At 52.3% G+C, this 21,238-nt stretch overlaps 1 long non-coding RNA gene across 1 annotated transcript; it reads left to right on the top strand.

Annotated features, from left to right (window-relative positions):
* Positions 1 to 10,108: 10,108 nt before the first annotated feature.
* LOC135981524 (uncharacterized) lies at positions 10,109 to 20,041 on the top strand. Its single transcript, XR_010598580.1, has 3 exons — positions 10,109 to 10,310; positions 11,480 to 11,593; positions 19,737 to 20,041. It is a non-coding gene; the product is annotated as an uncharacterized LOC135981524 (long non-coding RNA).
* The last annotated feature ends 1,197 nt before the right edge of the window (positions 20,042 to 21,238 follow it).

A 21,238-nucleotide genomic window follows, 5' to 3' on the forward strand; every position in this document is an offset into this window, starting at 1 on the left:
TTAGCACATGATCGCTGAAACCAAGGCTGTCCCCTACAACCATTTCTTCTAAGAGATCCTCACTACTCACCAAAACCAAATCTAAAATGGCATCCCCTCTTGTTGGTTCAGCAACTACTTGGTGAAGGAATCCATCAGCTATCACATCTAGGAAAATCTGAGCCCTATTATATTACTAGCACTTGTCCTCCAGTCTATATCTGGGAAGTTAAAGTCTCCCATGATCACACAATTCCCATTAGTATTTACTTCATTAAAAACATTGAAGAGGTCTCTATCCCTATCCAAATCAGACTCCTGTTCTAACAGACAGCAAACCCCCCCCCCCCCCCTCCCCGAAAGGCAGAGATAGAGCCCAGGAATCGAGATGGTAGGGAAATTTCATTGAAACCGTTTCTGACCGAAAATCCTATTCAAATTAAACCAGTTTGTTTCTTGAAATCATAACAAGTGGCAAGTAAATTCTTTGTCACAATGTGTTAACTTGTCTCGTGGCACTCAAAGAGGAGACACTTAGATCTCAAAAATTAGATAAGATGCTTCAGTCTGAGCTGAGTAGTTGCTGCTCTTAACAATTGCAAAATAATACAATACAAATAAAATAAACTATTTCAGCCATTCTATTATGTCCTAATCTGATCTGTGTAAACATGATAGGACACCTCATCTTATGCACTGCTCCTAGTGACACTCTCCAATAGACCCAGCAGTCCTTATTTCCAGGCCCCTTCACTAACCACTGCTGCACACTCCCTCCCACAGCTGGCAATTACAACCAGGCCCTCATGTCCGGTCCCCCTGCTTTGAGAGGGAGTGTGCTCCGCTGGAGTGACTGGAGCAGGGAACTGGGAGTCAGGACTCCTGGGTTTCATTGCTGGTTTCCTATTGACCTGTGGGACTTTGGGTAAGTTGCTCCCCGCTCTAGGCTCTGTCCCCAGCAGTCAAATGGGGATTTCATACTTTCCCACTATTGGAAAGTGCTGGGAGAATCCCCCAGCAAAAGCTGCTCTGACAGTGCTAAGCAGCATCTGTTTGCTTGTGAGAATGTCCTATGGGACTGTGTCAAAAGCCTTATTAACACCAAGATAGATCACATCTACTGTTTACCCACCTCCACTAGGCCCCTAACCCTGCCAAAGAAGGAGCTAGGATTGGTCTGGAATGATTTGTTCTTGACAAGTCCATGCTCACTAGTCCTAAGAACCAAATTGTCCTGCAGGTGCTGACAAACTGATTGTTTAATAAGCAGAGGCTGCTCCCAATGCTACACTCGGTTTCTCAGAAATGAGTAGACTTTATGGGCAGCAGAGACCGTTAGAGCATCTAATCTGACCCCCTGCATATCACAGGCCTCCTGTCTACCACAATAGCTACTTTTGGGGCAAACACATTCCGGAAAGGCATCTAGTCTTTATTAAATGACATCAAGAGATGCAGAATCCACCACTTTCCATGGTAGCTTCTTCCTGTGGTCAATCATCCTCGCTGTTGAATATTTGTGCCTTATTTGTCATAGGAATTTGTCTCTTTTCACCTTCCAGCCATTGGGTCTTGTTCTGCCTTTCTCTGCTCGATTAAAGAGCCCTTTAATACCCAATATTTTCTCTCCATTAAGGCATTTCAAGACTTCAGTGAAGTCCCCTTCAATCTTCTTTTGATAAGCTAAACAGGTTAAGCTCTTTCAATAGCTCACTAGAAGGCATTTTTCTCCAGCCCTCAGAACATTTGGTGGCTCTTTGCTGCCCCAGCTCCAATTTCTAGGACCATCTTTTTCAAAGGAGGACACCAAGACTGGAGGCAGTATTCCAATAGCAGTCTCACTGCTGCTGTGTCACCTCCCTATCCTACTCACGGCTCTGCTCCTTCGTCTAATGATGGCTTTAGCCCTGTTCACCACAGCATCACACTGGGAGCTCATGTTGAGTGGCTTCTCCACTCTGGCCCCTAAATCCTTTTCAGAGTCACTGCTTTCCTGGATCCACGTCCCCATTCTGGAGGTGTGGCCAGCGTGCCTTGTGGCTACGTATAGGACCTTGCATTGGGCTCTGCTCAAACTTGTTTTCTTTGAATGGGTCCAGCTGGCCGAATGAGCCAGATCGCTGTATATCACTGCCCTCTCGCCATCAGGAATTACCACTCTGCCTGTATTTTGTCACCCCCCAATCTTATCCGCAGTGATTGTATGTTTTCTCCCAATTCATTGATAACAATTATTTTAAAAAATTAGTCCTTGAGAGCTTCTTCAGACCCTTAGTACCCAGGACCTGCTTCCCACAGCACCGTGAGAAAGGCCGTCCAGCCCTGCTGGTACATAGGGGATAAGCACAGAACAAAGGTACCTTTAGGAGCTGTGTTGTCCATAGGCGCTGAACAACATGTGGGGGTCAGCAGATTACAAATGCACGACAGACCTGTAGTGTAGACTGGTCCCAACTGTGTCTCGGTTTCCCACCCTGCTCTAATTTTAGTCACAGCCGCCATGTCTTTCCCCCGTGTTCCTTAACCCCACGTCACTGCAGAAGAGAGATTTTCTGGTAGCCAGCTGGCTCTCCTGCATGTGGATGTCGTTCCAAAAGACGTGCTCTGGCTCAGTCCCATGCTATGGTTGGCTGAAGGAACCACTTGGTGACGTTCTAGGCCCTGAGTTATACAGGAGGGGCGACTAGATGCACATAATGGCCCTTTCTGACCTGAACCTCTATCAATCGCTACATTTTCTGCTGCTAGGAAGAGAACTCTGAACCTATTTTCTCTCATTCCGTTTCAGTCGGAATAATTTCAATCCAGGCCAAAGGATTTCCTCTTCCATTGTGTCTTCAGCACCTTTGCGAATAACCAGTTACTGTTACCCACAGGTTACCAGTTTCAACCTGTCCCTGGGTGAGATGGCCAGGAAAGGGGTTGGAGCTCAACTGCACCTGGCCCAGGTGATGCAGGTCCCTAGGGTGAAGGGAATAAGTGTGGGGGTCACGTGACAAGACGCAGCCTGTGACTAGGACCTTTAAAGGTCAGGAACAAGCTGGGAAGGGGCCAGGCTGAGCACTAAGGACAAGGCCCTAGGAGGGAAAGACAGGACAGTTTAGGAGATGGGGCAGATAGTCCAGTTGGTTTCGGCTCCCAGGAGCAGACACCCGGAGGTGAAGGTGGTTTTCGGGGCTTCTGTCCTTCTTCCCCAGTGTAGATTTGATAGTGGAGAAGACTGATGCCGTAAGGGGGAAGTGAGTTACCCCAAGATCACCCAGTGAGTTTATATCACGAATGCATACTCGGAAGGATCCAATAGAAACATGGATTTTCCAGTCTCTTCTTTCTAGGAGTCCCCAGGGCTAAGGTAAAACCCCTGCTGCCCCTCCCCATTCTGCTCACCTCCAAGATGTGCTGGAGTTTGTCTGTGCTGGGGGGTGCTGTCAGCAGGATCGAGAGCTCGTCATCCATGTTCTCGGCGCAGGCCTTGCTCAGAGCCTGCCAGCGGAGGGAGACCAGGGGTCAGGATTATGGAACCTGGGGTGACTCCTGCCAGGATGACAGCAGGCTCTGTAGTCCTTGCCCAGAGCAGCTCTCTGCAGAGGGCCTGGTGCACAGCAGTGTAGGGAACAGCCAAGCTGCTAGGGATGGGAGCTGGGCTTCCTGGCAGAGTCCAGCACCCAAAGCCCAGCATCTGCAAGGAAGGGATTCCCCACAGAGGGGCAACACCATCTCCCACACACAGGGAGTCTCCCCCTGACACTTGATTCATCCTATGGCCTGTTCCCATCTCTGCCCACCACACTCCCAACTCAGCAGCTCCAGCTACCGAAGGGAGCACGAACCAGAGGCCTTCCTGCTCCTGGGACAGAGGAGTAGGTTGATGATCTACCTGGATGTGAGCGTTGGCCTTCCCCATGCCCAGGGTCTAGACTCCATTCAGGGCAGCGCACAGGAACTGCAATTCCTATTCTGGATCTAGTGGCAGCTTCAGTTTGCTGGCAGGAGACTGTACATGAGACCTTGCAGTTGCGGGGGTGACACAGGCACTAACATATGCATGGGAGTTTGAGCAACAGGGCAGAGGCCTGTGTGGGGCAAGGAGGGCAGGGATTTGGCAAGCAAGAGCAGAGGATCAAACCCTTTCTTAATGTGGGTCGGGATGATCCCCATTTCAAAGATAGAGAAAGTGAGGCACCAGGTGGGAGAGTGACCTCGCCAGGATCACGTTACCGCTCAGTGGCAGGACTGCAAACAACCCGTTCCCTGATCTCCTCACTGGACGCTGCTGTCCCTCCTGTATGACCCCTCCAGCCATCCTCGCCCACAGGCCATCCCCACCACTCTCCAATACCAGGCTGTTTCCACAATGGAAGCGGGCTTGTAACAGAGTTCACTCACCGATAGGTGCCCCTTCCTTCAAGGCCTGGGGTCACAGATTTCTTGGGCTAGCACGCCCACCAGCAGGTTTTTGGCTGGGAACTCAGCCCTTCGGCCAGGCGACCATCTTTTAGTCCACTCCTTCCTGGGTCGCGCTCATCCCAAACTAAAAGTCAAAAAATGTCTTTAACTGAAACAAGATCCTCTGTCCCTTGGGGGCTTTTCCTCAGCCTGACTTTGGCTCAGCCTGCCCTTGCTGGCCTTGGTAGCCCTTCCTATGGCCCTGTACATCCCCTTCCTTAGAGACCGTGGGAGAACCAGTCCTACCCTGGATTCTAGGTTCTGCCCCAAGGCCCTGTACCCAACAGCTAGGCCTGCTCCTGTACCTTTGTTGCGGTTTCCCCTGGTTTCCCCTCAGCTGGAGCTCACTCTGTAATCCATTTGGCCTAGCTCCAGGCTTTATAGCCCACAGGCCAAGCCCCCCGTTATATACCCTCCTCCTTAGAACCTGGCCCACGGGGGGGGAAAGTTCTATTCTTCTCCAAGCTTCATCCCTCCTCATCTCATCGCCGTCACCGGCTGCGCGCATGTACACCCTTCTGGGGCCCAGCTTGCCTCACACTAAAAGTCCAAAGAGGTCTTTCCACAGACAGAAGTCCTTCTGCCATCGCTGGGGCACTTGCTCAGCCTGTAGCCCCCTTGCTGGGCTTGGGAACCCTCTCCAGGTGCATGTACGCCGCCTCCTCTGGGGCCGGTACGGGAACCCAGTCCCACCCTGACATTGATAGCAGCTCAGGGCCCTGGACCCAACAGCTAGGTCTGCACTTTTCTCTTTGCTGCACTTTTCCAACCTCTCTTCTCAAGTTCCCCTCCAGGCTTTCCTTGCTGCTCTGAACTTCCTACCTCGTTCTCAATCCTGTTGCTACCCCAGCTGGGCTGTATCACCACTGAAGTCTGGCTCTTTAGGGGGGCGGATATGGTGCCTCTCAGTTCGGGCTCATTCTGTAATCAGCTTTCTGTGAGTGCCAGGGGGCTCCATTTCCCCTTCCACTAGCTCCCAATTTACAGAGAGCGAGAGCAGTACCTGCAGCAGGGAGCGGGAGTTGCTGGTGGCCTCAGAGGCACAGGCCCTGCAGCGCCTCGGGCACCTGGCGCAAGTGCCGCATGATACGGAGCTGGCGCATCACATTGGCCGTGACGTCCTCATGCTGCAAGGGAACGAGAACCTGTCTGAGACTCAGACGCCTCCGAGGAATCAGGGGGGATTAACGGCCCCTGGAACCAGCAGCATTTCCACCCAGCCCCTGCCCACCTCTGAGGGATGGATTCCCCCTCCTGACCCCCAGGATGGAGTCTTGTTGTCCTTCCTAGTGACCTCCAGTGGCAACCCCCCTCCTTGTACGGGGAGCTCCTGCCACCTCCCCTTCAGTGCCCCTGACAGCTGTTCCACCTCCAATCCACAGCTCAAGTTCTCAGACCCCTGTCCTCCAGCCCCACCCAGGTTGGGTAGGGAGGGGACTGTAGCGGGGGGGCAGGAGGAATTCTGGCAGCAGTGAAGTGGGATGTGGGGAGGTTGAGACCTTTCCCCAAGTCACCCCAGCCACTAATGCTGAAGCTGCAGGATGGCAGCCCTGGTGAATGGGACAGATCGGCAGCCCCTGCTGACTGAATCCTCCTGTTCTCTCCAGCAGGGCCGGCTTTAGGAAGGGCGGGGCCCAATTCGAACATTTTTGGTGGGGCCCCGGCAGGGATGACTAACAAAAAAAATAATGGAAAAAAAAGCCTTTCATTTCTTCCATGTATTATTTACGTTCCATAACTATATAAATAATAAAATGATATATTCTGTACATTGCATCATATATGCTGTTGATCGGTTATTAATGAGCTCCATTTCACGTGTCTGGGTCGCCGCCACTCCCTGGGGGTGTGCTAGGGTGACCAGATGTCCTGATTTTATAGGGACAGTCCCGATTTTTGGGTCTTTTTCTTATAGGATCCTATTATCCCCCACCCCCTGTCCCGATTTTTCACACTTGCTGTCTGGTCACCCTAGTGGTGTGCACATGTGTGGGTCCCAGCTGCTCCCTGCCCCCCTCATTGAAGCAGGTGTGCAGGGTTACTGCCCTGGGAACTGCAGGGCACCAGTGGACATGGGGCTGGCTGGAGGCAGGGCAGGGGCTCACTGGAGGTAGGGTCTGGCTGCAGGCAGGGCAAGGGGTGCGGGGCTGGCTGGAGACAGGGGTGTGTGGGGCTGGCTGGCTTTGGGCAGGGCCGCAGGGGGGTGCGGCAGGGGTTGCCTGGAGACAGGGCAGGGGGTGCGGCAGAGGCTGGCTGTGGGCAGGGGGTGCAGGGCTGGCTGCAGGCAGGGCAGGGGGGCAGGGCTGGTGCGGGCAGAACAGGGGGGGCAGGGCTGGAGGTAGGGCAGGGGTGCAGCAGGGGCTGGCTGCGGACAGGGGGTGCAGGGCTGGCTGGAGACAGGGCTGGCTGCGGGCAGGGCAGGGGGTGCGGGCTGGTGCGGGGACGGGGTGCAGCAGAGGCAGCTGGAGCCCCGGCCCTTTAAATAGCCCCCGAGCCCCCCGCTATCCCAGGGCTCTGGGGGCTATTTAAAGGGCCCAGGGCTCCCCTGCTTCTACCGCCCCGGCCCTTTAAATAGCCGCGGGAGCTCTGGGGAAGCAGCAGGGCTCCAGTGGCTATTTAAAGGGCCGGGTTGGTAGAGGCAGCGGGAGCCCCGGACTTTTTAAATAGCCCCCAGAGCCCCGCAGCCCTACCCCAGGGCTCCAGCAGTGGGGGTCTGGTGGCAACTTAAAGGGCCTGGGGCCCCGGCCCCTGCTGGGAGCCCTAGGTCCTTTAAATTGCCCCCTGGGGAAGCCAAGCCACCCTGGTACAGCGCACCGGCTCTTGCCGGTACACCGTACCGGGGCTTGGGCCCGGGGCCCGATTCAGGAGAATTGGTTGAATTGGCCTAAAGCCGGCCCTGGTGGGGGTATGGCCACAGCGCCGCAGTGAGGGGAACCCTGAGGTGTGGGGGCTGGGTGGGTACTGGGAGTTCCTCCTGAAGGGACGGGGGTTGGCCAAGGTCACTCAGCCCCGGGGTGTGGGAGGGGGACTGGCTGAGGGCACTCAGAGCCCCAGGAAGTGGGGGGGGCTGAAGGAAGGGACTGGCCAGGGGCACTCAGAGCTCTGGGAGGGGGTGTCCGGGGGGGCACTCACAGCCCCAGGAGGTGGGTGGGGGAGGGACGCACAGGATTTCAGGAATTCCCTGGCAGTGAAGAGCTGCTGGCGGCAGGGAGGAGCCAGCCGTGACAATCCCCACTTGGGATCCCTGGCTGGGCTAGTGGCTATGGGGGCCCGTGGCCAAGCTACAGTGGAAGGTGACCTGAAGGAAATGCCTCGGCCTCCAGCTAGGAAGGGCCTGGACCAGCAATGACCCACCAGCAATGACCCACCGCGCAGTGTCCCAGCTCCCTGCCCCACACCTGCGGGGCACGGCCCCTCCTCTGTAGGGAGGTTGGCATGTACCTTAGTGCTGCTTCCTCCATCCCCAAAGGCCTCTCCCAGCCAGTCTCTGGCAACCCCTGCCGTTCAGTACGCACATTACCCTGCTGTGACATACCGTGGGGGGAACCCCTCGGGGATGGGGGGGCTGTCACACAGCTGGGCAATTTAACCCGGCTGGGCAGGAGTGACTGTCTCCCTGGAGCTGGGGTCTCTGCTCCTCTGAGTCTCAGCCCAGGTGTCTCTCTGCCCTTCCCCCCAGTCACCCCCTGGCGAGGTGGGAGCGCCCCACGTTGCGTTCCATCCCCGCATTCATACCCACAAGTGTTGGTGGGTTCCAATCCCAGCTGAACACGCCCACCCAGCCCTAGTGCGGAGCAGAAGGGCCCAGAGCTGCCCCACAGACCCTCTGGCTCTCCGAGCCAGCTCTTACCCATCACTGCAGCACGTCTGGCCCAGGCTGAACGCTGCTGCTCTGTTCAGAGAGGCTGGCACTTCTCGCTCCTGCCGTACGAGGGGCAGGTGCTGCTACCGACTGCTCCCCCTAACCCCCGCCCTGCTGCGCTCTGGGGATGCTGCCCTGCTGTGGAGCTCTCAGGTGTCTTGAACTGGAATTTGTTTGGAGAGAAACTGCTAAGAAGCCCTATCAGCCCCAAGCAGAGAATACCTGGGAACCTGCCTGGGTCGGGCGGGTCTGGTACAGCCTCCCCCCAGATAAGGCTCTTCCCTGGACCTGCCACTCATTGGAATCTGGAACGATTCCCTCCGAGGTAACACCCGGGGCAGCCAGGGCAGGGCAGGGCACGGCCTGCTCCCCTGGAGCGTTAGGGCTTTCAGGAGTCAGAGGTGCCAGCGGAGCAGGTTGTACGTTAAAGCAGCGAAGGCAGTTGGGGGGCAGAGAAATTGGGTGCTTTGCCATTGCACTTGATCAGCTCAATTTGAAAATTCTTTCAAAGGAAATCCAGATGTATACATCTGACTGGGGTACATGTACACACATACACACGCACACTCACATGTGCACACACTCATGTGCACATACACACATACATACACACATGTACACATACACATATATACAGACGTACACATACACGCACACACGCTGTCCCTGGAGCGCCCCAGGATGCGACTGACGGGGTGCCTGGCTATTATGGAGGCAGAAGGGGGTTGGGAGAAAATAATCAAGAAGAACTTTTGCTGAAAATGCAAATCTAAGCTGGAAATCTGTGCAGGGCTGGGTCAGCGAAAATGATCTTTTGAGCTGTTCTTATTAACCGTGGTCCTGTACTTCCTGGTTTGCGTCGGACCCAGGCAGGAGACTGGGCTGCTCTGAGCTGTAGAAGCCATTGGAATGAGCCAGGTCGGAATGAGCCAGGCCCTCAGAGCCTTCTGCCACCAATCGCCCCAGCAGTCACTGATCCACACCAAACCACGTCCTTCCAGTCAGGCAGTTTCATATGCACACGTCAAACTCTTGGTTTGCCACTCAGACACCACGGTGATGGGCACAGTAAGGCCCGAGAGACGCTAAACAGGCAGACAGACAAGGAAATAGTGGCCCTGCCTACAGGTGTGTGTGTGGTGCAAACGGATGAACACCAGTTGCTGGCTGAAGGCACAACCTTAATTCCCACATCTCCTGTCTGTCAGCTATCATTCGCTTGGCAGCCTGAGCTCCAATTTCTAACGCAGCATTTTGCTCTGGCCTATTGTGGTTCTCATGTCCGGGGGCGCCTTGGCCCCTGGTATCAGGAGCGGTGCTAAGGAGGCTGCTTTTCAAAGGTCCTTAAGTAGGGTTGCCAACTTTCTACTTGCACAAAACCAAACGCCCTTGATCCAACCCCTTTCATGCCCTTCTCTACGGCCCCACCCCCACTCACTCCAGCCCAGCCCACCTCTCTCAGTCGTTCGCTCTCACACCCTCACTCACTTTCACTGGGTTGGAGCTGGGGGTTGGAGTGCAGGGAGGGGTGAGGGCTCCGGTGGGGATGCGGGCTCTGGGATTGGGCTGGAGATTAGGGGGTTGGGGTGCCAGAGGGGGATCCGGGCTGGGGCAGAGGGTTGGGGTGCAGAGTCTGGGAGGGAGTTTGGGTGCGGGAGGGGGCTCAGGGCTGGGGTAGGGGATTGGGGTGGGGGTGTGGGGTCTGGGAGGGATTAGGGTACAGGAGGGGGTTCCGACCTGGGGCAGGGGATTGGGGTGCCGGGTGTGAGGTCTGGGAGGGAATTTGGGTGTGGGAGGGGGTTCCGACCTGGGGCAGGGTTTCTGGGTGCGAGCTCCGGCCAGGCAGCGCTTACCTCAGCCAGCTCTTGGTCAATGGCACACTGGTGCTAATGCAGGCTCCTGACCCCTGGTCTCCCTCCGCTGGCAGGCTCTGAGCAAGGCCTGCCCAGAGAACATGGATGACGAGCTCTCGATCCTGCTGACAGCACCCCCCAGCACAGACAAACTCCAGCACATCTTGGAGGTGAGCAGAATGGGGAGGGGCCGCAGGGGTTTTACCTTAGCCCTGGGGACTCCTAGAAAGAAGAGACTGGAAAATCCATGTTTCTATTGGATCCTTCCGAGTATGTATTGGTGATATAAACTCACTGGGTGACCTTGGGGTAACTCACTTCCCCCTTATGGCATCAGTCTTCTCCACTATCAAATCTACACTGGGGAAGAAGGACAGAAGCCCCGACAATCACCTTCACCTCTGGGTGTCTGCTCCTGGGAGCCGAAACCAACTGGACTATCTGCCCCATCTCCTAAACTGCCCTGTCTTTCCCTCCTAGGGCCTTGTCCTTAGTGCTCAGCCTGGCCCCTTCCCAGCTTGTCCCTGACCTTTAAAGGACTCTCCAAGCCCCTCCCATGCCTGCTTCGCTTGGGGTCTCTCTCCTGGCTGAGCACAGGCTGCCCTTCTATCTCTCAGCAGGCCTGGGTCCTAGTCACAGGCTGCATCTTGTCACGTGACCCCCACACTTCTTCCCTTCGCCCTAGGGAGCTGCATCACCTGGGCTAGGTGCAGTTGAGCTCCAACCCCTTTCCTGGCCATCTCACCCAGGGACAGGTTGAAACTGGAAACCTGTGGGTAACAGTAACTGGTTGCTCCCAAAGGTGCTGAAGACACAATGGAAGAGGAAATCCTTTGGCCTGGATTGAAATTATTCCGACTGAAAGTGAATGAGAGAAAATAGGTCCAGAGTTCTCTTCCTAGCAGCAGAAAATGTAGCGATTGATAGAGGTTCAGGTCAGAAAGGACCATTATGTGCATCTAGTCGCCCCTCCTGTATAACTCAGGGCTAGAATGTGACCAAGTGGTTCCTTCAGCCAACCATAGCATGGGACTGAGCCAGAGCACGTCTTTTGGAACAACATCCACATGCAGGAGAGCCAGCTGGCTACCAGAAAATCTCTCTTCTGCAGTGACGTGGGGTTAAGGGACACGGGGGAAAAGACATGGCGGCTGTGACTAAACTTAGAGCAGCAAGGCCAGGAAAACCAGGGTTAGGTCCCAGGCCTGGCTATCAGATCTGCTGTTTTCTATTCCTGGCTTTGGGACCATGAGCGAGTCTCTGCACCGCTGGGTGCCTCGGTTTCCCCAGCTATCAAATGGAGCTAATCAAGGTTTTGTTTCTTCTCCCCATTTTACAGGGTGGGAAACCGAGACACAGTTGGGACCTGTCTACACTACAGGTCTGTCGTGCGTTTGTAATCTGCTGACCCCCACATGTTGTTCAGAGCCTATGGATAACACAGCTCCTAAAGGTACGTTTGTTCTGTGCTTATCCCCTATGTACCAGCAGGGCTGGACAGCATTTCTCACTGTGATGTGGGGAGCAGGTCCTGGGTACTAATGGTCTGAAGAAGCTCTCAAGGACCCAGACAGAGTCTGTTGTTGCTCAGGAAAGTGTTCCTTTAGAGCAAGCCCTAGGTGAAGAGGGTAAGGGCAGAATTTCTGTGAGGGGTGAATTGCTGCTTAGAAAAGCTCCTGGAGAAAGGAATCCTCATGGTAATCGGTGCAAGCAACTGAAACTGAAGGGTGTGAGACTGATTTAATCAAGGAAGTTTCAGTTCCTAGCAGCCAAAAATTGTCTGTTGTGAATGGATTCACCGACTTTCCTTTTAAAAGATCCAGTGTGGGTAGCTTTGAGAAGGTCTCAGAAGAAGTAAAAGTTGTTAAGGAATTGAGGCTGCCCTATAACCAAGTGGCTGTGTGGGGCCAACTTGTTGGGGAGACAATGGTGTTGGAACAGGAATGTCTCCTTTCTGATTCTTTAAATAAGCAGTTTGTGCTTCAGGGTTTGAGGACAGATTTGGTTACTGATGTGTCAGAGCAGAGCAGTTTTATGGCTAAATGCTTGAGGATGTGGGGGAGAGCAAGCAAACTCTCACCCGCAGACTCTTTGGATTTGTGTGGTATCTCTTTAAGACAGAGTCCAGCCTTGGGAATAATAGCAGTTACGAGTATGAAAACTGGTGAACTGGCTCTGGTCTGGGGTAGTGCAAATTACTTGCCTGTCTGGGAAAGGGAGGACTTGCTAATAGCTATTAGCACAGAGGGCCCACCCCATCAGCCAGTGAATTCTGTTAAGCAAGAGAAATCAGGGTTTGATCCTGCAGGACAAGGAGGAAAGAGAAAACTGAATTTTGCAAAGGGAAGCCACAGGTTAACCCTAAAATGCCCAAACTCCAATGGTATTGAGCCAAAGGTGTGGCATGACAAACATGATTGTAGATGGACACTTGCAATGAACTTCTTGTCATTGCTAAATCTTGTAATGAATGTGTTGCTATTGCCACAAACTGTAAAAATGTACAATGTGCCTAATCTTTTGGAAAATCCCTTGAACATGTTAAAAGGAATACATGAAAACACACGTTATGTTAAAAGGCCTTGTTACACTGGTGTTTCACAGTTCATGCCTATAAACAATATGGGAACTTTTCACAGGGGAAAAGACATTCCAGACCTAATGTGCTGTATGAAAAGGAAGACTGAGGCACACTACCATATTGCTTTCATGGCTAAATGCCAAGATTCCTGTACTATGAAGAACATTAATATCTGCATTTATTCGATGTTAATTGGGTTCCAAACATTTGTCCGAGCTTGTATGGATAAAGTAGCGGTTTTCTTTAGCTCTTGGCAAGATCACATGAGACATACAGGAACCATGCTGCAAGAGCAGATCCAATCCACTATTGTTCTAACTAAGTTTTACCTTGAGTTTGTAAAGAGGTTCAATCATGTGGTTGAACATGATTTTGATAAACCATTTCTGTTATACACTGGTATGGCTTCTAACCCAATACTAGCTGTAGTGAGACAGAACCCACGATGGGGAGCTCTTGGGATGCAGTCAGTGATGTTTGTGTCATCCCTTCCTGCATCAATTTTGCATTGGGGGTGTGACGTTATTGACATAAACTGGGACCGTATAGATCATTGTTGCAACCAAGGTCCTGTAGTGGCACCCAAATCTTGTATAAAGGGGGTCAAATGGGGTGTCTAGGACAAGGTTATGGTTTATTGGTTATGATTATGCTGTCTATATGTGTGTATCAGTTTTGTAGTTGAAGTTATAAATATTGGCTCTATACTGTCTATATGGCAAACTTATGCTATGCTTCTGGGTGACATCCCAGACAAGCTGAGATTAGCTCTGCCTAGCCTGCTTGATGGCCCATTAAGGACCATCAGCTATACAATGGACCCATTGAGAGAAGGCAGATACGCCTTGTAACTCAGAAAAGTATGCAGGGACTGGCCCATGTGACTCCAGACTCCATTTTGCTGTAATTTTCCACAGTAAAAACAAAGAGGTGTTTTTACACCTGGAAAAGACTATATAAGGCTGATGCCTCATCTCCATCTTGTCTTCAATCCTGCTTCTTACCTCTGGAGGAACTTTGCTACAAACTGAAGCTCTGAACAAAGGACTGAATGACCCATCCCAGCTGGGGATGTATTCCAGAGACTTGATTTGAACCTGCAGTTTATTCCATCGCTGCTGCAAGCCTGAACCAAGAACTTTGCCATTACTGTATGTAATTGATTCCATTTAACCAATTCTAACTCTCATCTCTATCTTTTTCCTTTTATGAATAAACCTTTAGATTTTAGATTCTAAAGGATTGGCAGCAGCGTGATTTGTGGGTAAGATCTGACTTGTATATTGACCTGGGTCTGGGGCTTGATCCTTTGGGATCAGGAGAACCTTTTTCTTTTACTGGGGTATTGGTTTTCATAACCATTTGTCCCCATAACGTGTGGCACTGGTGGTAATACTGGGAAACTGGAGTGTCTAAGGAGATTGCTTGTGAGACTTGCGGTTAGCCAGTGGGATGAGACCGAAGTCCTCCTAGTCTGGCTGGTTTGGTTTGCCTTAGAGGTGGAAAAACCCCCAGCCTTGGGCTGTAACTGCCCTGTTTTAGCAATTTGTCCTGAGTTGGCGCTCTCAGTTGGGTTCCGCCAGAACCGCATTGTCACAGTGGCGTAGTCGGCAGGATCCACAGAACCAGGTCAATTAAGCTTTGGGTCAGAACCCCACACTATCCAAATTTGAATTTTGGGATTGAGAGTTTTGTTAGTTAAAGAGCTGCTGCAATGGCTGAGCAAAGAGCATATGAGGGACTTGGCAAAAAAGTCCTGGAAAATTTGTGTTCAGAAAAGAGGTTAATCTTTAGAAAAAAAGCTACAAAGGAAGAACTGAGAAATCTGTTAATAGCCAGTGATCAGGGGGCAAGAGCACAGCCCTTATCTAAGGCTGCAGAAGATGCAGAAAAAATTAGGATGCAAAGGGTGACAAGTAAACTGCAATTTGAGCATGAACAGAAGCTAGCAGATCTTCGATTGCTGGAGAAGCAAAAAATAGCAGAGTTAGAAGAGAGAGCTCGTAAGGGACGTCTAGAGCTGCTCGCTGCTGAGCAGGAGACTCACAGGATGGAACAGGAGACTCATAAGATGGAACAGGAGACGGCCAGACTTCAGCTCCAAGTAATGGAAGAGCGGAGAAAGTCATCCCCACCTGGTACTCCACTTCCCCCCCGCCATGAGAAAAACTGGGAAAGGATGTGTCCCATTTACAACGATACTGAGGATATAGAGGAGTTTTTGTCTACCTTTGAACGCCTCTGCATTCTGTACCAGATCCCTGAGGGTCAGCGAATGCCTGTCCTGCTGACCAGACTGACTGGAAAAGCCAGGGAGGTATTCAATGACTTGGGGGAACAAGAAGCCTTAGATTATGAGCGGTTTAAGGATTCTGTGTTAAGGCGATTCAAGATTACTCCTGAATCTTACAGGGTTAAGTTTAGAAAGTTTAGGATGTCTAATGATTGTACTTTTGTAGAATGTGCTCATAAGCTGATGGGTTTTGTTAAAAAATGGGTTATGGGAGCTAAGGCGCATGGGAGTTTTGAAAAACTGCTGGATTTAATAACTTTGGAACAGTTCTTAGACATTGTGCCTGACAATGTGAGAGCAGCTGTGTGTGACAGGGACCCTGAGTCAATCCTACGGGCAGCAGAGATTGCGGATGCCCATACCCAAAACAGGGCTCGAGAAGGGTGTAAAACCCCGGGGAAAACTAATCACCATTCTCCCCAGTTCAAGAGGAGGGAAGGATTTAAAAATAAGCCTGACTCTTCTAAAGGAGTTCAAGGGGGCCCGGAGGGTAGGAACTCACATCCCAGGACGGAACAGGTTACATGCTATCACTGTGGTATGCTGGGCCACATGAGACCAGACTGCCCGACACTGAAGGGCAGCCCAAAACCAGCAACCCCAAATGCCATGGCCAATGCTAACCCTGTTGTTGTAAACTCACAGGCAAGCCACACAGAGCCCAGCATTGGTGCCCTGTGTGCAAATGCTGTTTCTGTGGTCTCTGAAGAATTTGACCTTAAAACTCACATTAAAGCTAAATATGGGGGAAATAACGCAGAGTTTATTAGCAGTGCAGAAGTGAATGGAGTGAGGTGTATGGCATGGAGGGACACCGCAGCAGATATTACTCTGGTTAAAGCAAGTCTTGTCAGGAAGGAAGATTATTTGCCAGGTGAAGATGTAACTGTTGTAGCCTTGTCTAAGTATTTTGTCAGGGTGCCTTTGGCTAAAATCCACCTGAAATGGAAGGGATTGGAGGGCACCATGGTTGTGGGAGTAAAAGACATAATCCCTAAGGATATTATGATTGGAAATGATATTAAAGCTATGGTCAGTCAAGTTAATACAAACCAGGCACAAGAGAGGATTGATCCTAAGGTTGTGCCTATGGAGGGTTTCTCCAAAAGTTTGTCTTTGGAAAGTAGCTGTTTGGCTGTGAATGAAGTTTCTGAATGTCTATCTAATGTCTCAGAAGTAAATCTGGAATTAGATCAAGCGAAAGGAGAGGAGAACAAGGAGATTTTGGATGAGCCTAGGCAGTCTTGTGAGCTGATGGCTTTATCTAGTCAGCAGTTTGGGAAGGCAAGGAGAGTGGAAGATCAGTGTTCCTATACCTTATCTGTTTCCTGTGCGAAGAATAGTGACAGTGAAGGAAATGTGCCTGTGTCTGTCAGGGGTATTGACTTGCCTATGGAGGAAGCTACCCCAGTCTCCAAGCAGTTGTCTGTGAACAGCCCGGTGTGCTGGGACAAGGGAAATGAAATCCCAAACTGTATGTCTAGTAAAGGAAAATGCGTCTCCAACTCTTTTTTGTCTGTGGAGCAGACAGAAGGTGCCTTTCGGCCTGTGATGGTTAAGAGTAATTTAGTTGTCTCAGAGTTGGTTCTGGGTTCAACTAAAGCCCAGGAAGGGAATGGTCCTAAGTTTGCATCTGCTGGGGAGAATGGCACCGTAACTAGGTTGCATCCAGTTAGTGTCTTAGCAAAATCCCAGAGACCAAACAATTCTGTTGCTTGTATTTTGCCTGTTGCTCATGTGTGGTTGGAGAAGGGTGTAACAACTCTGTCTGATCAGGGTGATACCCTAGCCAGGGCACAAGGAAAGCAGAAAGGTAATTTGGTTGTGGTACCTACGGACAGTTTAACAACTTGTAGCAAAAAGAAAAAAATTCCTAAGCTTGTGTGTGGCAAAGAGAAGGGAAATATTTCTAACCTTTTATCTAGGCAGTCTATGGGTTTGCCTGAAAGGGGATTGTGTAGAGATCTGCCTGATGGGCCAAAGGTGATCCTGAATGTAAGTAAGACCCAGACAGAGTCTGTTGTTGCTCAGGAAAGTGTTCCTTTAGAGCAAGCCCTAGGTGAAGAGGGTAAGGGCAGAATTTCTGTGAGGGGTGAATTGCTGCTTAGAAAAGCTCCTGGAGAAAGGAATCCTCATGGTACTCGGTGCAAGCAGTTCCCTGAAACTGAAGGGTGTGAGAGTGATTTAATCAAGGAAGTTTCAGTTCCTAGCAGCCAAAAATTGTCTGTTGGCAGCAAAGAGACATCAAATGTTCTGAGGGCTGGAGAAAAATGCCTTCTAGTGAGTTATTGAAAGAGCTTAACCTGTTTAGCTTATCAAAAGAAGATTGAAGGGGACTTCATTGAAGTGTTGAAGTGCCTTAATGGAGAGAAAATACTGGGTATTAAAGGGCTCTCTAGTCTAGCAGAGAAAGGCAGAACAAGACCCAATGGCTGGAAGGTGAAAAGAGACAAATTCCTATGACAAATAAGGCACAAATATTCAACAGCGAGGATGACTGACCACAGGAAGAAGCTACCAAGGAAAGTGGTGGATTCTCCGTCTCTTAATGTCATTTAATAAAGACTAGATGCCTTTCTGGAATGTGTTAACCCCAAAAGTAGCTATTGTGGTAGACAGGAGGCCTGTGATATGCAGGGGGTCAGATTAGATGCTCTAACTGTCTCTGCTGCCCATAAAGTCTACTCATTTCTGAGAAACCGAGTGTAGCATTGGCAGCAGCCTCTGATGTTTTACTGTCTAGCCGGCTTGCTTCCTAGAATGAACACTCATTGAGCGGGGTGATCCACAGAGAGTAGCTCAAACCTCCAAAGGGTCTGGCCTGTGGCAGGACATTAACACTGCAGGGGAGGGGTGGGTGTGGCAGTGACATCACAAAGGCCTTTTGCAGGACCTCAGCCTATTGGTCAAAGGTGCTGGGGAGGTGGTGACCTCACAGAGCGATGCTGACATCAGCCAGGCAGGACAGGGGCGCAGGGCCAGGGAAACCTCAGAGTCCCCTGTAGCTTTGCTTCAGCAAGTCTCCTTCTCGAGGTCTCTCTTTGAGGACTGAGAGAGTATTAGGGTTCACGTACGTGAGCGCCAGGAGGAACCTCTTTTGAGTTTTCTCTTTTCTTTTTCCTGATTTTACTAGAAAACAGACGTCCCTGTTTAGAAGGTAAGAGCCTCCGAGAGGTTTGGAACCTGTTCAGTCTGATGCATCTGGCGCCAGCTGAATTCTAGGCATGGAAAACACTAGCTTAAGGTGGCCGAATTTTATTCCCCACCTGGGATTTTCTCCCTTAGAATCACTGGGGACATTAGGGTTTGTCCTTTTTGTTTTACCTTTTCCTCCATCCCTCCCTCCTTTCTCTTCATCTCTTACTTCTTTTGTCCTTTCCTCTGTTCCCCTCCCACCACCAGGAGGACTCTGTGTGTGTGTCGTGGGGAGTGCTCTGCAATGGGAACAGGGACAATTCTCCAACTTTGGTCAGTCGAGGGCCTGGGTAAGATAAGGGGCGTTAAAGCCCTTTGTAAAGGAGAAAGGGGAGTTTCACGGTGTTGAGCACCAAGGAATTCTAAACTTTGCTAAAACATCTAGTCTGCAGAAACCAGAAATGGTTGGGGCCACATTGTAACCATTGTCTTTTTTAAAGCCCATTGAGGGATGTGAGTCCCACTCTTTTAGGTTTCTGGGGTGCTGGGAGGAGAGAAGAGGTGCCTGTCTCCATTTTATGGACTCAACAAACTAGGTGCTGTGTCCCAGTTCTCGTCAAAGATCCCTGAAAAAGAACATCTTCCCATCCATTAACATACCTGGAAAGATACTGGAACTCCTTATTAAACAGTCAGTTTGTCAGCACCTACAGGACAATTTGGTTCTTAGGACTAGTGAGCATGGACTTGTCAAGAACAAATTATTCCAAACCAATGCTAGCTCCTTCTTTGGCAGGGTTACGGGCCTGGTGCAGGTGGGTAAACAGTAGATGTGATCCATCTTGGTGTTAATAAGGACATTCTCACAAGCAAACTAGGGAGATGTGGTCTAGATGCAATTAGTATAATATGTGTGCACAGATGGTTGAAAGCCCATACTCCAACAGCCCAGAACCAAACACTCCTCCTCCTGGGCAGTGCGCTCTGACCTCTAATGGTCAGATGCTGCTTAGCACTGTCAGAGCAGCTTTTGCTGGGGGATTCTCCCAGCACTTTCCAATAGTGGGAAAGTATGAAATCCCCATTTGACTGCTGGGGACAGAGCCTAGAGCGGGGAGCAACTTACCCAAAGTCCCACAGGTCAATAGGAAACCAGCAATGGAACCCAGGAGTCCTGACTCCCAGTTCCCTGCTCCAGTCACTCCAGCGGCGCACACTCCCTCTCAAAGCAGGGGGACCGGACATGAAGGCCTGGTTGTAATTGCCAGCTATGGGAGGGAGTGTGCAGCAATGGTTAGTGAAGGGGCCTGGAAATAAGGACTGCTGGGTCCCATCCCTGGCTCTGACACTTGGTGTGACCCTGAGCCAGTAGCTTCCCCACCCCAGGCCTGTTTCCCATCAGTAGGGTTGGGGTAGCAGCCCCTACAGCCCAGGGGGGTTGGGAGGCTCCAGGAAGGTGTGTAAAGTGCCGGGATGTCAGGATCCCGGAGGCGCTGTCGCCCCCGCATTAGGCCAGTGTTCTGCACCCCCTGCTGCTGGCCGAGTTTCTCTGTCCCTTGGCAATAAGATAGACTCTTGTTTTCACAGCCAGTCGATCGCCCAGTGCTATCCCCCTGCCTGCTGTCTGGGCAGGGTAACTCCTCATGTCACCACCACCCTCTCCAGCCTGCCTTGGCTTTGGGGAGTGAGGAGGAGGGCGAGGGACGATACTGAACATCCTCCATCCATCGCTCCGTCAGCAGAGCAAGTGAGTGGCATTAGGGTTCCCCGTTGGCGTCCCCTGTCTGTCTGGGGAGAGGCAGAAAGAGGGGGAAAGAATCTCTCCCAAAGGAGATTGGATTTGCAAACCGCCCCCAGGAGCCCCTCGCTCTCAGACCGGGGAGGGGCTTCTCCAGAGCCGTCTCCAGTGTGTTTGGAAAGGTCCCAGCAATGGGGCTCCCAACGCTTCCCTTGTGGGAGACCGTTCCCCAGGCTGAGCGTCTCTGAGCTGGGCCAGACCCTGTGAGCTGCTGAGCATGGAAATCAATGGGAAAGGCGGGGGTCCTGGCCTTGCTCTGCCTCGGGACTTTGACCTGGGGAATGGTTTCCCAGGAGAAGTCCAGACTCCTGGGTTCTGTTCCTTCTCTAGCCTGGGGGGGAGTGTGGCCTGGGACGGCAGGAGGGAGCTGCTTGTCCAAAGTGACTGAGCCCAGTGATGGAAAAGGAGGAGACTCCCCGGGCATTGCAGCCCCAGAGGTGACGAGGGGGAACGCTGGGAGCAGATCATGCAATGAACTCCTGCCAGTGCGTGTAGATTGCATTACATGCACCCCTGTGGGGGGAGGAGGAGCTGCTCTGGCTGGGGCAGGGATGGGGAGGGACCAAACAGGCTGGTTAGTGGGAGGCTGCCTTGACCCCAGACTCACGCCCGCTCCCCGCTCGGTTCCAGGGTGGCCAGGCTCCTGAGGATGTTCAGGAAGAAGGCTCTGCAGGTGGCCCCAGAGCCTGAGGGAAGCAGCTTCCATCTTCCCCAGGAGCAGAGCGGCCCCTCCGTCCCCACTGGCGAGGAAGGAGCTCCCGGCCAGGCCAGGAGGTGGAAGTGCCCAGTCTTCTGGCAGAGAAAACCCGCTCCCAGCGCAGGCGCCGAGGTGGGAGAGGCCAGGTCGAAATGGAGCTGGGCCAGGCTGCGGCTGGGCAGGCAGGACCCAGCGCAGGAGGGGAGCCGGGCAGAGTGACTCTGGGGCATGTTGTGTGGGCAGCAGCGGCCCCAGGAGCCCAGCCCTGATTCCCAGCAGGAGGCATCGCCCGGCCCGGTCAGTGAGGACCTTCCAGCCTCCCCAGGGCAGGAGGTGGAGGATCCCTGTCCCACCACCAGCAGCTCGGCCCGCTCCCCATGGGACAGCAGCAGTGCCTGGGACTCGGGCAGCAGCGAGGCCGATGGGCGCCGCAGCTTTGTTCCAGGTGAGGAGTCAGGCTGGGCTCAGGGAGAGGTGAGGGCGGGGCTGTGAACACACTGGGCCCAGGCCCTCGATCAGTGCTATGGGGGCGGATCCCCAGCCCAGGGGTCTGGCCTGAGCCACACGAACCCCACTGACACTAGATGCTGCCAC

This window comes from Chrysemys picta, chromosome 2, assembly GCF_011386835.1.
Source record: "Chrysemys picta bellii isolate R12L10 chromosome 2, ASM1138683v2, whole genome shotgun sequence".
NCBI lineage: Eukaryota > Metazoa > Chordata > Testudines > Emydidae > Chrysemys > Chrysemys picta.